This window comes from Sceloporus undulatus, chromosome 1, assembly GCF_019175285.1.
Source record: "Sceloporus undulatus isolate JIND9_A2432 ecotype Alabama chromosome 1, SceUnd_v1.1, whole genome shotgun sequence".
Taxonomy (NCBI): domain Eukaryota; kingdom Metazoa; phylum Chordata; class Lepidosauria; order Squamata; family Phrynosomatidae; genus Sceloporus; species Sceloporus undulatus.
Window position 1 is genome coordinate 322,380,716 of NC_056522.1, and position 14,140 is coordinate 322,394,855.

The 14,140-nt window shown below is 42.0% G+C and overlaps 1 protein-coding gene across 3 annotated transcripts in view; it reads right to left on the bottom strand.

Annotated features, from left to right (window-relative positions):
* The window catches only part of PAK6 (p21 (RAC1) activated kinase 6), a 91,049-nt gene extending 77,123 nt beyond the window's left edge, over positions 1-13,926 (bottom strand). For 2 of the 3 annotated variants that reach the window (XM_042472584.1, XM_042472534.1), the window contains exon 1: positions 5,344-5,404. The gene's annotated coding sequence lies outside the window, so the exon portion shown is untranslated. Of the gene's footprint in view, positions 1-5,343; positions 5,405-5,710; positions 5,794-13,871 lie in introns of those variants that run through there. The other variant, XM_042472552.1, reaches the window with a different exon arrangement.
* Between the last annotated feature and the right edge of the window lie 214 nt (positions 13,927-14,140).

The window sequence follows — 14,140 nt, forward strand, 5'->3', positions numbered from 1 at the left end:
AGAAGAGAGAGATTATAATTTATATTAATCAGACATACCAATCACAAGAGAGATTTCAAGATGATGGTCAGTATATAGAACATTAAATTCAGATTGATGGAATTAGAACTTTTATTGTTGGGGTTTATTATTATTATATTTATTTATATCCCACCCTTCTCCCAGGGCTGGGACTCAGGACATCTCACAAAATGCCCTAACAGGAGCAAAGTCTGTTTTTTTACAAAACATGACAGCTAAAATTATGCAATATTCTTGAGAAAATTTGATTTTATTGGGAGATTTGAATGAAGTGCTATTGCCCACATTAGACAGACTGGCTGAAAAGAAGATTAAAAGGGATCAGGGTAAATTGCCAAAATCTTTCTTTGATATAATGGATAATCTGGCAATTCAAGATGTTTAGAGATTTAAATATGGAAACTCCAGAGATTAGACTTTTTTTCAGATGGGCTTTTGGAATAATTTTTTTAGAGTGGACTAAGCAGATTTATGATAAACAAAAAGCACAGATAGTCACAAATGGGGATTTGCCCAAATCTTGTAGAGTCCAAAAAGGGACAAGGCAAGACTGTCCTGTCCCTAATCACTATTGTTATTTTTAACAGGAATTTTAACTTTTGAACAGAAAAATAAGAGGAGATGAGAAAATAAATGCTGTGGATATAAAATAATATATTTTTAAGCTAAAAGCTGTTACAGATTATTTAATAATATTTTTAGAAAACCCCATGGAAAGCAGTGACAATTTGGAACTCATTTTGCTAGAATATGAGAAGTGGTCCATTTTTAAGATTAACCAAGATAAGAATGTGGTTCTAAGAATTTGCTGATCTGTGGGGTTCAGAAGGGGATTATGCCAGTATAAGGACAGTTTGGCAGTCTTGGGGTCAGTTCAACCAGCACAAGTGCCTCCTCCTAACCCACACCAGCCAGCCTATTTTTGAGTTAGGATTGACAGTTAGTCAGCTGTGGAACTCAGCGTAAAAAGAGTGGGTGTGAGCCATGCTAGCAATGGATGAAACTCATCCATTCTGCTGTGTACCAACAATCTAGGGTCAGTCTGTTTTGAGCATGGCTGGCATCTGCTCTTTTCAAAACTGGGTACAAGCTGTGATCACAATAAACTGGGCTTGGAGCAGTTGGTATGAGTAAATTGGCCTCAGACAAGGATCCATCTGTTGCTTGTGCAACTGGTACTTGCTCCTCCTATCTCAGTTCTACTGGCAGCTGAGAGAAAATTAAAAGAGACAAGATGAGGGGATGACTCTGCTTTGTTGGTCAAGAGGAGAAGAGTGCCAAACCAGCTGTGATCCCAGCAGGCAGACCCCAGCATTTGGTACATAAGGCCATTTTGCTTCATACCGCTTAGGTGGCTGGCAACTGCTCTCAACAAATCAAAAAATACAGAATTTCTGGCAACCTGTGGGTTCAATATAATGCTGGATTTCAAACCCCTTAATACATTGTGTAGAAAATGGAATATCTGGACATGTCTCAGCCAATCCTGAACTGATTTTAAAAAAGAGGGGTCTGTTTCATATCGCTGTTTGAAAACCTGGCAACCTTAGCTTTGGAAGCCCTTTTCACTACCAGAGTCTGACACCTGTCTCAGTAGGCCTGCATACCACTGTATATCAAAGACTGTGCCTGCAGTTTGTAGTTTCAGCAGTATTCCTTCCTATATTCACCAGCCTGCTTTTCAACCTCACCATAAAATGTGAAAACTAGCAAATACATTGCCATTTCACTCTAGCCAAATTCTAAGCATTTTCTCTCATATTTAGAGGAAAAAATAAGCTTTTATATCAAGATGGTCACAGTATCCTAAGAAATATGCTGAAATCATTGTTTACAAAATAGGTTTTTTAAAATATTAATCCCAAGATAGACAGGTGCCAAAAATGCATGTTTGGGGATGAGATGTCATAAAGGCAACTATTCAGTATTTCAGTTCTCAAATACTGACTGTTACAGATTTCAAAATTCAGAGCACAAACTAGCAAAAGTGCAAATTCAGGCCAAACAGATACAGTGGCTTGCAAAATAAATGCACCATAGCCATACTTACTAGCCACTCATGCACAGTAAACTAGGACTCGTCTATGACATATATGGAGGATTCATGTAGTACTACATAACAGAACATACATTCTTTAGGACATTTTTATTTTCTGTCTTTGCCCCACAGAAGATAATAGTTTCCTAAGCAGATATTATGAAAGCAGATACAATGTATTTATCAGTACTTGCAGCTTGAAAGATCCAGCAAACTTGGAAAAAGGGATCCATTCTGGTAATAGGACTGATGGTATGTTGTATACCTTAGTTTTCATCACTGGGATTTCTTGGCAAGATTCTTCAGGGAGGATTTGCCTTTGCCTTTCTCTGAGGCTGAGTGACTTGCCCGAGGTCACCAATGGGTTACCATGGCTGAGAGGGAATTTGAACCCTCATTTCCAGAATCATCCTCCAATGCTCAAACCACTACATTATGTTGGACCAGTGAGCACCTACATTCTAGCAGACAGAATATATATTGGAATAAATTTATTATAAACAAATTATACAAAATGTAGGAATTAATTTGGAATGTAGTCTTAGTAGTTTTTTTTCCATTCAATCTATTTAACAAATTGGAGGCATTTCTAATTACCGTCTCCCAAGAAGATAATGTATTTGCAAGCAAAGCTCCCAATAAAGTAAATAGGTACAAGCAAGTAAAGGTCCCATTTAAAAATACTGCTTTCTGTATCATTATGTCCCTGAATAATACAGAAGAATCTGTTCATCTGACTTAACTGAGTTTCCCATTCTCTTAATACTATGGTATTTTAAATCAAATCCCAGGGGAACCTCAGTAGGCAATTCACCACCACTACAGGAACCATTTCTATTTCACACCTTAGGTGTACAGCACTGTATACCACATGCTACTTAACTACAAATGAATACTGCCTACTCCAATCCTAAATTGGGTTCATGGGATATTTGAAACACAGATCATATAGTACTTATTAGCCTAGTTTCTGACCATTTGAGTTAAGGTCTTATCAACTAGATCCGTGCTACTGACAGTGGTGGGAAAATGGACTGGTGCCATTTCACAAGCCATCACCTGTTAAGCTCTGGAAAGAAAGAAACTGTAGTAATCAATTCAAAGACACTGGATTTTCATCTGGAAAAGCAGTATGCAAAGAGATCTTGTAGCACCTTTCAATCTAATTGAAAGAAAGAAAATGGGAACATAAGCTTCTTTCATAGACTTGAGCCTGCTTCCTAAGATGCATGCTACCAGCTTCTTTCTTTCAGTTAGTCTCAAAGGTGCTAAAAGATCCCATTGCATATTGTAATTACCAACCAAGAACATATCTGGGGTAGCATGTTGGTTATGTACAAAGTACAATAAGATCCAAAATGCCCAAAACAAAATGGCCAACCAAAATGCAGAAAGTATATGTTGCAAGCTTTCCAAGCTCCACTGGCTTTCAGAACTCCAGCTTCAAAATAGAGGCTTGTGACTAACACTGTAATAGCCAATGTAAAGTTGAAGGCTTTCATGGCCGGCATCCATATTTTTTTGTGGGTTTTTCGGGCTATGTGGCCACGTGGCCACATAGCCCGAAAAACCCACAAAAAACTACTGTAATATCCCTCCCCCATATGTTTCTTAACATATTTGCCTGGTGAAGAAGCCAGTGGATCTTCAAAAGCTTGCCACATGTATTTTGTGCATTTTGGTTGCATTAGACTGTTTTGTTTTGTGGATCACCAATGACACAAATATATCAGTTCCCATCACACGTCAGATAGTTTAAGAAGCATTGCACTAGACCATTGGTTCAAGTTAAAGGCAGACTTTCTAGGGTTAAAAAAAACCTTACCTCTCCCCGCCACTATATTTAGGTTTGAAAAAATGGCTCCCATTGGTTGGTTTAAATTCATAGCCTGAGAAAGGTATGCAAGAGGAGCACAGATTGGTCTCTGATGTGATGGCCCACCTTTCTCAAGACAAACACAACCCTCTTTAAAGATATAGTTGTGTTAGTGTGTAGAATCAATATAGAGAGAGAGAGCTAGCACCTTTGAAAGAAAGAAATTGGCATCATGAGCTTTCCTAGACTTTAGTCTACTTCCTCAGATACAATCCTCTTGATTAAATTAAGGAAAAGTTCACATGAGACCCACCTTCAAGAAATAAAGGTTAAATCCCAAATGCTCTGACATCAAATGGAGTGGGGAAATGTTTGAGGTCCATCTCCCATTCTTAGCAGCCGAAAATCACAAAATTACTTTTTGGACTAAAAATCCCTGAGTCCCCAGGAAATTCTGAGAATTGTAGTCCTATAGTAACTTTGCCCCAGTGGTGAAGTGGTTTGAGTGCTGGACTATGTCTAGTGACCAGGGTGTGAATCCCCACTCGGCCATGTAAACCCACTAGGTGATCCTGGGCAAGTCACACTCTCTCAGCCTCAGAAGATGCCAATGGCAAACCTCCTGGGTAAAATGGTGTTTCCAAGAAAACCCCCATCTTTGGGTCACCCTAGTCAGAAACAGAGATCCAGCGTAGCCTTGGACTAGGAAACTGGAGACCAGGGTTCGGACCCCAGCTTGGCCATGGAAATCTAGAGTAACCTTGGGCAAGTCACACTCTCTCAGCCTCAGAGAATGGCAACCCCCAACTTACTCTGAACAAATCTTGCCAAGAAAACCACAGGAAAGGTTCTCTCCTTTGAGTCACCGTTAAGTTGGAAGCAACCTGACTGAACACAGCAACAACTAACAATGAGTCGGAAACAATTTGAAGGCCAAGCTGGCCATTTTTTCTCCTTCATTTTCCGGAACATGTCCTCTATTTTCAACCTTCTTTCCAGGAGGGAATCCAACATGTCCTCCATTTCGAGCATGACTAAGTGACATGGCTTTATATTTATATGAATGTTTTTAGCTTTTATTTGGCCATGTCCTCAATTTTTTTTCAATGTTCTCCATTTTGAGCATGGCTAAGAAGCATGCCTTTATATCTGCATGAGTGTCTTTAGCTTTTGTTTGGCCATGTCCTCCATCTTTCTGAATGCCCTCCATTTCAAGCATGACTAAGAAGCAGGACTTTATATTTAATATATATACTCATGTATAAGTCTAGACATTTTCGTCAAAAAACTGACCGGAAAAAAAAACCCAAGTCAACTTATCCCTGGGTCAATGTAAGTACTGTACTTTAACTCTCATTTTAAATAGGAATCATCCCCTGGCGACAGACAAGAGTGTCACCTGTCCTGGAAGCACTGACCCCAGTCCTTTCGCTTGTCCATACAGCATTTAGCATGAGCACAAACTTACCTGCTGGAATTCTGCAAGTTTTTCGGCATTGTTTTCCTTTGCTTCATCCGATCCTTTGCGACATGCCTCAAAGTTTCACCCTCAACTTATCCACAGGTCAAATCCAAAGCTATAAGTTTGGCCCCAAAACCTGCCCTCAACTTATACATGAAGTCGACTTATAGTCTGCTCTGGAGCCACCACAAGCTACACTTCCCAGAATTGCCTAGCATTGAGCCAGGGCAGTTAAAAGTGCTCTCAAACCGGATTATTTCTGCAGTGTGGACACAGACTGAGTTCTTCCCCCTGTGAAGGCCACCGAGGGTCTCAAAGAGCCTCAGGACCCCTCCAGTTCTGAGGCAAAATTTAAAAAAGGTGCTCACCTTACCTGCAAAAAGACTCCTTTCCTTCCTCCTGAAGGTGCCTCATCTATCTTCCTCTCTTTCTTGGGCTACAGGCTGCTGCTTGTCTCTGAGGAAGAGGAGGAGAAAGAGAAAGAGAAAGAGGAGGGGAGGGGAGGAAAATAAATAACATCCCTGGCTCCAGGCAAAAATTCCCCACCATTTCATCTCTGGAGCTGCTTGCGAAAATGCAACCAGACTGGGTCCGCACTGCAAAAACAAACCCGCTTTGGCTTCCCTAGCTGAGGGATTAGTTGCAGCCTGCAAAGCAACCTCCCCCAAGCCCTGCATCTGAGGAGGTAGACTGAAGTCTGGGAGGGAAAAGCTCATTTGTAGTTTGGGGAAGTAAGGACCAAATCCCAGGATTCCACAGGAGGGAACCAGGACGGTTAAAGCGATGTCAAATTGCTTTATGGCTGCTGTGTAGAAGAGCAAAGAGGCAGACCATGTGATGCTTTGATTCAGGTGGTGAGGATTAACTGAAGGAGGTTCCACTTCGGTGCCACACCCAACTGCAATTCCCAGAATTCCATAGCATGGAGCCGGGGCAGTTCAAGCGGTGCCAAACCGGGTTATAGCTGCAGTGTAAATGCAGCCCAAATCGCCTCAGAGAGGCGCAAGGATTTCTCCCTCTTTTCCCCTTATAGAAAGTCAACTTCTATAGTGGAGAGAGAGAGAGAGAGAGAGAGAGAGGTTGGAGAGCAATGCCTGTTTCCCAAGGAGAAAAAAGTGGGGAGATTCCTCTCTTCTGGAAACCGAAGTCTCTCTCAGCCTTGAGGTACCCTGCAGAAATAATCACTTGCAATGCTATGCTATGGAATTCTGGGAACTAGATTTGTGGGGAGAGCCAGCATGGTATTGCGCGATTTGAGTGTTGGACTAGGAGCCAAATCACACTGCAACCGCTTTAACTGCCCTGGCTCAGTGCTAGGGAATCCTGGGAATTGTAGTTTATTATGGCCTCGGAGGCGGAGCTCTCTGACAAGAGAAGGCAAAATGTCTCACAAACATTATACAGTAGTTCCCAGAATTCGTTAGCATTGCGCCAGGGCAGTTAAAGCGGTCTCAAACTGGATTATTTCTGCAGTGTGTTTTGGACGTTAGCTTTTTTCTTTTCTTTTGCATTGTGTTTTGTGTTACCCTGCTTCAATATAGTTCATATTATTTGATATATTTGCTATTTTATATTTTTCTGTCTTGTTGCTCTTGTTCATTTTGTATCTTTTATATATAGAATCATAGAATCGTAGAGTTGGAAGAGACCACAAGGGTCATCCAGTCCAACCCCCTGCCATGCAGGAAATCCAAATCAAAGCATCCCCGACAGATGGCCATAAGCCTCTGCTTAAAGACCTCCAAAGAAGGAGACTCCACTACACTCCGAGGGAGTTTGTTCCACTGTCAAACAGCACTTACTGTCAGGAGGTTCCTCCTAATGTTCAGGTGGAATCTCTTTTCCTGCAGCTTGCATCCATTGCTCCAGGTCCTGTTCTCTGGAACAGCAGAAAACAAGCTTGCTCCCTCCTCAATATGACATCCTTTCAAATTTTTAAACAGGGCTATCATATCACCTCTTAACATTCTTTTCTCAAGGCTAAACATCCCCAGCTCCCTGAGTCGTTCCTCATAGGGCATGGCTTCCAGATCCTTCACCATTTTAGTCACTCTCCTTTGGACATGCTCCAGTTTCTCCACATCTTTTTAAAATTGTGATGCCCAGAACTGGACACAATATTCCAGGTGGGGCTTGACCAAAGCAGAATAGAGTGGCACTATTACTTCCCTTGATCTAGACACTATACTTGTATTGATGCAGCCTAAAATTGCATTCGCCTTTTTAGCTGCATTCGCCTTTTTAGCTGCATTCACCTTTTTAGCTGTTGACTCATGTTCAATTTGTGGTCTATTTGGACGCCTAGATCCCTTCACACATAGTTTCATTCAGCCAGGTGTCCCCCATCCTATATCTCTGCATTTCATTTTTCCACCCAAAGTGCAGTACCTTGCATTTCTCTGTGTTGAATTTCTTTTGTTAGGCCAGCTTTCTAGTTGTCAGGTCATTTTGAATTTTGATCCTGTCCTCTAGAGTATTGCTATTCTCCTAATTTGGTGTCATCTGCAAATTGTATAGTATGCCCCAATTTTGTCCTCCTCATTGATAAAGATGTTGAATAGCCTGGGCCCAGGACCAGAACCCTGTGGACCCCTGGTCACTTCTCTCCAGGATGAAAAGGAGCCATTGTTGGGCACCCTTTGGGTTCGGCCAGTCAACCAATTACAATCCTCGTAACAGTTGCCTTGTCTAGCCCACATTTTACCAGCTTGTTTGCAAGAATGTCATGGGGAACTTTGGTCAAAGGCCATACGAAATCAAGATATACTATATCCCAAGCATTCCCTTCATCTACCAAGCTGGTAATTTTAAAAGAAAGATATCAGATTTGTCTGGCCATGACTTCTTTCTCTGAAACCATTTAGACTTTTGTGATTATGACATTGATTTCTAGATGTCACAGACTCTCTGCTTAATGATCTGCTATTGAATCTTTCCTGGTATTGATGTCCGACTAACGGATGATATATTGTTGGGATCTCTTTCTTCCCCTTTTTGAAGATGGCGACAACGTTTGGACCTCCTCCAGTCTGCTGGAACTTCTCCTGTTCTCCAGGAGTTCTCAAAGATTTTTGCCAATGGCTCCAATATTACATTTGCCAGTCTGGGTATACTAGGATATACTAATACCCTGAGATTCTATAGTCATTACGATTAACAGGTTTCCTGTACATCTCTTTACTTATTCTATGCATGAATTCCCTATTCTGTCCTCTGCTCCATTTTTCTCGGTTGAGCACCCTTTTCCTTTTCTGAGAAGACTGAGGCAAGAAGGTGTTGAGTAATTCTGCCTTTTCTCTGTCATTCTGTTAGCATTTTGCCATCTTCTCCACGCAGTGGCCCTACCATACCGTAGCCCTCCATATCCATGGATTTCCTATCAACTGAATTCCAGCATCCATGGTTTGAAAATATTTTAAAAATATATATAAATTCCACAAAGCAAACCTGGAATTTGCCATTTATATTAGGAACACAATCTTTATTATGCCATTGTATTTAATGGGACTTGAGCACCCACAGATTTATCCATGGGGGTCCTGGAACCAACCCTAGTGGATCCAAGGGCCCACTGTATATAAATTTTGAAATACTTTGTAATATAAATTGTTTTGTTATTTTTCAAGCAGATGTAAAGCTTATTTATATATTCTTTGCTTTTTGGCCTTTTCAATTCCTTGTTTCAGCAGTGTCCAACCTGGATTATTTCTATAGTGTAGATACACGGAAAACTTTATTTATTTATTTATTTATTTATTTATTTGTTATCCCGCTCTTTTCCCCAGGACTTTGGCTTACAACGCTAGGAATTCATCAGTCAGTGTGAAAGCACTGGCTGGGGCATTCTGGAGCTGCATCTAAACGCAAAGACAAAAGGAAAGAAGAAAAAGAAAACTTTCCCAAACCTTGTCGCTTTTATTGAGGTTCAAAGGTTGAGATTGGGCAAAGCACGGAACTCCTAACCTAACCTTCCCCCGCTTTTCCTTTTGGAATCTGCTGCTTAAGGCCAATGACTTGGAGGCTTCCTAACAAAGCTGTTCCCGCCCCATGATTTATCAGTTTGTCAGAGAGCTCAAGGGGAGCCTCAATAATTAAAAGACTTGGCACTCCACTCACAAATCCAGAGTAGGAACTGAGAGATTCAAATGACACTTTCTTTTCTTTTGAAGCCTTTGAAGGGACACTGTATGCATGTCCACAACCAAGAGCTGAAGCTTGGTAATTCCAGCTAATAATTATTTCAGTCATGGTACATACATCAGAGACCACACAACTCATTATAGAAAGATTATAATGGGTGCATCTACATTGTTAGAAATCATGCTGTTTGACATGCCTTTAACTGCCATGGCTCTTCCACACAGAATCCCAGGATTTGTAATTTTTTATTTGGCACCAGCACACTTTGGCAGAGAAGGAAAAAGACTTGTAAAACTACAAGCCCGGATTCCAGAGGATGGAGCTACAGCATTTCAAGTGGGGTCAAGCTGCATAATTTCTACAGTGTAGATGCAACCCAATGTTTGCTAAAGTGGGAGGCCAATAGGATGAAAGACCACCATATGGGTGATACACCAGTCCTCATTTAAGGGAGCTACAGTCTTGAGTTTGCAAGACCTGAGTAGGACTGTTAATGACAGATGGTCCTTGGAGGTCCTTTCATTTATGAAGGTAAATGTAGATGTTTTCCCCTTGAACATGAATGTCTAGTTGTAAACTGACTGTAGCGGGTGGTGCTCTTCTTCATTACTAAGCCGAAGAGCCAGTTGTTGTCAAAGAGACTCCATGGTCATGTGGCCAGCATGACTGCACAGAACACTTTTACCTTCCCACTGAGTGGCACCTGTTTGTCTACTTTTACATACTTTCAAACTGCTAGGCTAGCAGAAGTGATGGGAGCTTACTCCGTCAATGCAGCGCTTGGGTCTCAAACTGCCAACCTTCCAATCGTCAGAATTGGCTTCTTAAAAATCATAGAATCGTAGAGTTGGAAGAGATCACAAGGTCATCCAGTCCAACCCCTGCCATGCGGGAAATCCAAATCAAGCATCCCCGACAGATGCCATCCAGCCTCTGCTTAAAGACCTCCAAAGAAGGAGATTCCACTACACTCCGAGGGAGTTTGTTTCCACTGTCGAACAGCCCTTACTGTCAGTAAGTGCTTCTGTTTAAGGTGGAATCTCTTTTCCTGCAGCTTGCACTCCATTGTTTCTGGTCCTGTTCTCTGGAGCAGCAGAAAACAAACTTGTTCCCTCCTCAATGTGACACCCTTTCAAATATTTAAACAGGGGCTCTCATATCACTCTGAATCTTCTTTTCTCCAGGCTAACATCCCCAGCTCCCTCAGTCATTCCTCATAGGACATGGTTTCCAGACCCTTCACCATTTTAGTCGCCCTCCTTTGGACACGCTCCAGTTTCTCAATGTCCTTTTTGAATTGTGGTGCCCAGAACTGGACACAGTATTCCAGGTGGGAGCCTGACCAAAGCAGAGTACAGTGGCACTATTACCTCCCTTGATCTAGACACTATACTTCTATTGATGCAGCCTAAAATCCCTTGGCCTTTTAGCTGCCGCATCGCACTGTTGACTCACGTTCAACTTGTGGTCTCTTGGACTCCAAGATCCTTTTCACATGCAGTCTCATTCAGCCAGGTGTCCACATCCTATATCTGTGCATTTTATTTTTCTGCCCTAAGTGCAGTACCTTACATTTCTCCGTGTTGAATTTCGTTTGTTAGCTTTGGCCCAGCTTTCAAGTCTATTCAGGTCATTTTGAATTTTGATCCTGTCCTCTGGGGTATTAGTTATTCCTCCTAATTCGGTGTCATCTGCAATTTGATAAGTATGCCCCAATTCTGTCATCCAGGCCATTGTAAAGATGTTGAATAACACTGGCCCCAGGACAGAGCCCTGTGGGACCACTAAGCCTTGTGTCCTATTCATTTATAGGGTCTCCATAAAGTTGACCACAAACTGATTCTCAGAAAGACCCAAGTTCAATGTTGGGTTTTCTAAAAGATTTGCATTCTTGGCTGTGCAATAATCAAAGTGAATGGCCAGGGATAAACTGGGTTAAAGCTCTGCATGAGCATTGAATGTGCTTCAAATTACATTTGCATCTTCAACTCCAACTTTATTCGAATGCTGACACATGTTAGCAACCAAACTTGCCAAGATGTGCATAGATGGGTTTCCTAGTGTGAACAAGAAACTGGAATGCATGAGTGAGATTATTCACATAGCTGTGCTCAAAACACATGTGAATGACTCCTTAATAACCTTAGGCAAATCATACTTTTATATCCACACTGCAGAAATAATCCAGTTTTGCATCACTTTAGCTGCCAGGCTCAATGCTGTGGAATTATGGGCACTGTAGTTTGTTGTGGCACCAGAGCTCTCTGACAGAGAAGGAAATGTCTCACAAAACTACAGTTTTCAGATTCCATAGCACTGGCCCTGACAGTGAAAGTGGTGTCAAATTGGATTTTCTGCAGTGCAAATGCAGCCCTAGTCTGAGAAGGCAAAGGCAAACCTTTGAAATAACTTTGCCAAGAAAACTCTAGATAGGATTGCCATAAATCAGAGTTGATATGAAGGCACATAACAACAAGCTGTATCAGTCACAGTAACTAGATCCCAAGAAAAATCTACTCCAAAGAAAAAATTAATAATTTAATTTTCTCACTTATATATGTCCAAGTACATATTTTTATGAATGACCGAAATAATGAATAAACTTGGCAGCCTGGAGTTGTTTGGTAAGGCTGGGGGAGTGAAAGTTTTCAGATTGACAACTGGAATGAAGGAAAGAAAGGAGGGAGAGAGGGAGGGAGGGAAAAATAACTCAGAGGTGACTCATTCTTGAGCCTTCTGCTTATGTCACTGTAAATTCTCTCGAGGAACAAAATGAAGATGGGCTGTATTGCCCACCCACTTCCACATTTTGACAAAGGATGGTTATTAAAAATGGGGGGAGAGTAGAAAAGGATTTTTTTTAAAAAACTGAAAAATAGAAACCAACCTTTCCAGATCTGACAGCAGCCAACTGCCAGTGCTTCTCTACCACACCCTGTCCCTTCCTCCCCTGTTTTATTTCTAATTACATCAAGAATCAACTTGTTTCTTTTTAGAGCATTAACATTTCCCAAATGCTGCCTGGTAATTTTGACCTCGTAGGAAGTTGCCATGGGAAAGGGAGGATGATATATGAGCACAGAAAGCACCGGATTTACACATACAATAAGAAACAGATCTATTTATAAAAACCTACTCCCCACTCCACTACTTCGATGGTGGCATAGGTGAAGGGCAGGCAGCAGTGGTTCTGTTAACCTTGTTTCACGAGAAGAACTTCACTAAACGTGTCAAGAAAAAATGCTTCTGAGGCCCGTTACAAACGGGCCTTTTAGTACGGAGTCAGTCCGTACTAGGGTTAGGAAGGTTCCGCACCCCCTAACCCTAGTACGACTGAGTCCGTACAAAATGGTGGCGCCCCATCTACATGGGGGCCACCATGATGACGGCACGGACTGTGCCGCCTCTATACGGGGTGGCGCAGATGTGACGTCGTCACTCCGCGCCAGGGTGCTTAGTGCGCCTTTGTGCGGAGCAGGAAGAGCTCCGTTTCGGAGGTCCTTCCTAGTTTTTCGCCGCTGGGCGCCAGCCTTCACATGGCTGTGCCCAGCAACGCAAAGGAGAAAGGGGCCAAGCGGCCCCTTTCTCCTCTCTCTGCCACTGCGGGGTGTCCTTGGGGATTGAAGCTCCAAGGACACCCCTTTCCAGGCTGCGGGGAAGCGGCCTTTTGCAGCTTCCCGCCAGCTGGAAAGCGGCGGATCGGGGCCTCACGGCTGCCGTTTCTAGCCACTGAGGCCCCGATACCCCAGGGAAAGGGGCAGGTACAGCCCGCCAACTTTTCGGCGGTCTGTAACGCACCTGAGTTCCTAAAATGCTGTCAAGTTTCCAAGCTTCATTTTCCCGTGGTAGGCTTTGGCCTCTCTTTAAAAGCTAATTTCTGTTGAAATTCTTACAGAAAGTCTGTTTTGAAATGACCAGTAAATTTGGAATAATTTATTTGCCATGTACTACTTAAATCAATGCTCCTCTAAAAGCAGTTATTCTTAAGGATGAGGCCTAGTAGGGAGACCTTGCTAAAGGTCTGCTAGGCAGTGTCCCTTATATCAGTGATTTAAAAACTTTGGTCTTCCAGGTGTTTTGGACTTCAACTCCCTGAAGCTCCAGATAACTTGGCTAACAGTCAGGAATTCTGGGAACTGAAGTCCAAAACATCTGAAGGATCAAAGTTTGGGAACCACTGCCTTACATCAACATCAGCAGGATATTAACAAGCTGCAGTTATTGTTAATAAGCAGTGCACTCTATTGTCCTGGATTTTATTCCTTCTTCCCATGTGCTATAGGGGGATGTGGTGCAAGCAAGAAAATGGAACAGCACTAGAAAAACTCGCAGCATTTATTATTTTGTTTTATTTACTTTATTTATTTTATAAGTAAATATACTTATTTACTTACTTGACTGCTTTTCTCCCAATATAAAGACTCAGTTATGCTTCCATGAATATCTATCTGACACTGAGTTTTCCATTTCACATCTGGCCTCAGATCAGTTCCTAAGGAAGGTGAAATGAGTATCTTTTAAGTTCACTGGAGACAAAAGAATCCCCCTAGACCAGGGGTAGGCAACCTTTTTGAGCCAGGGGCCGGGTTGCTGTCCCTCAGATAACTGGGGGGGAGCCAAAATAAATAAATAAATAAATACTTTTTTTTAAAAAAAAATTAAA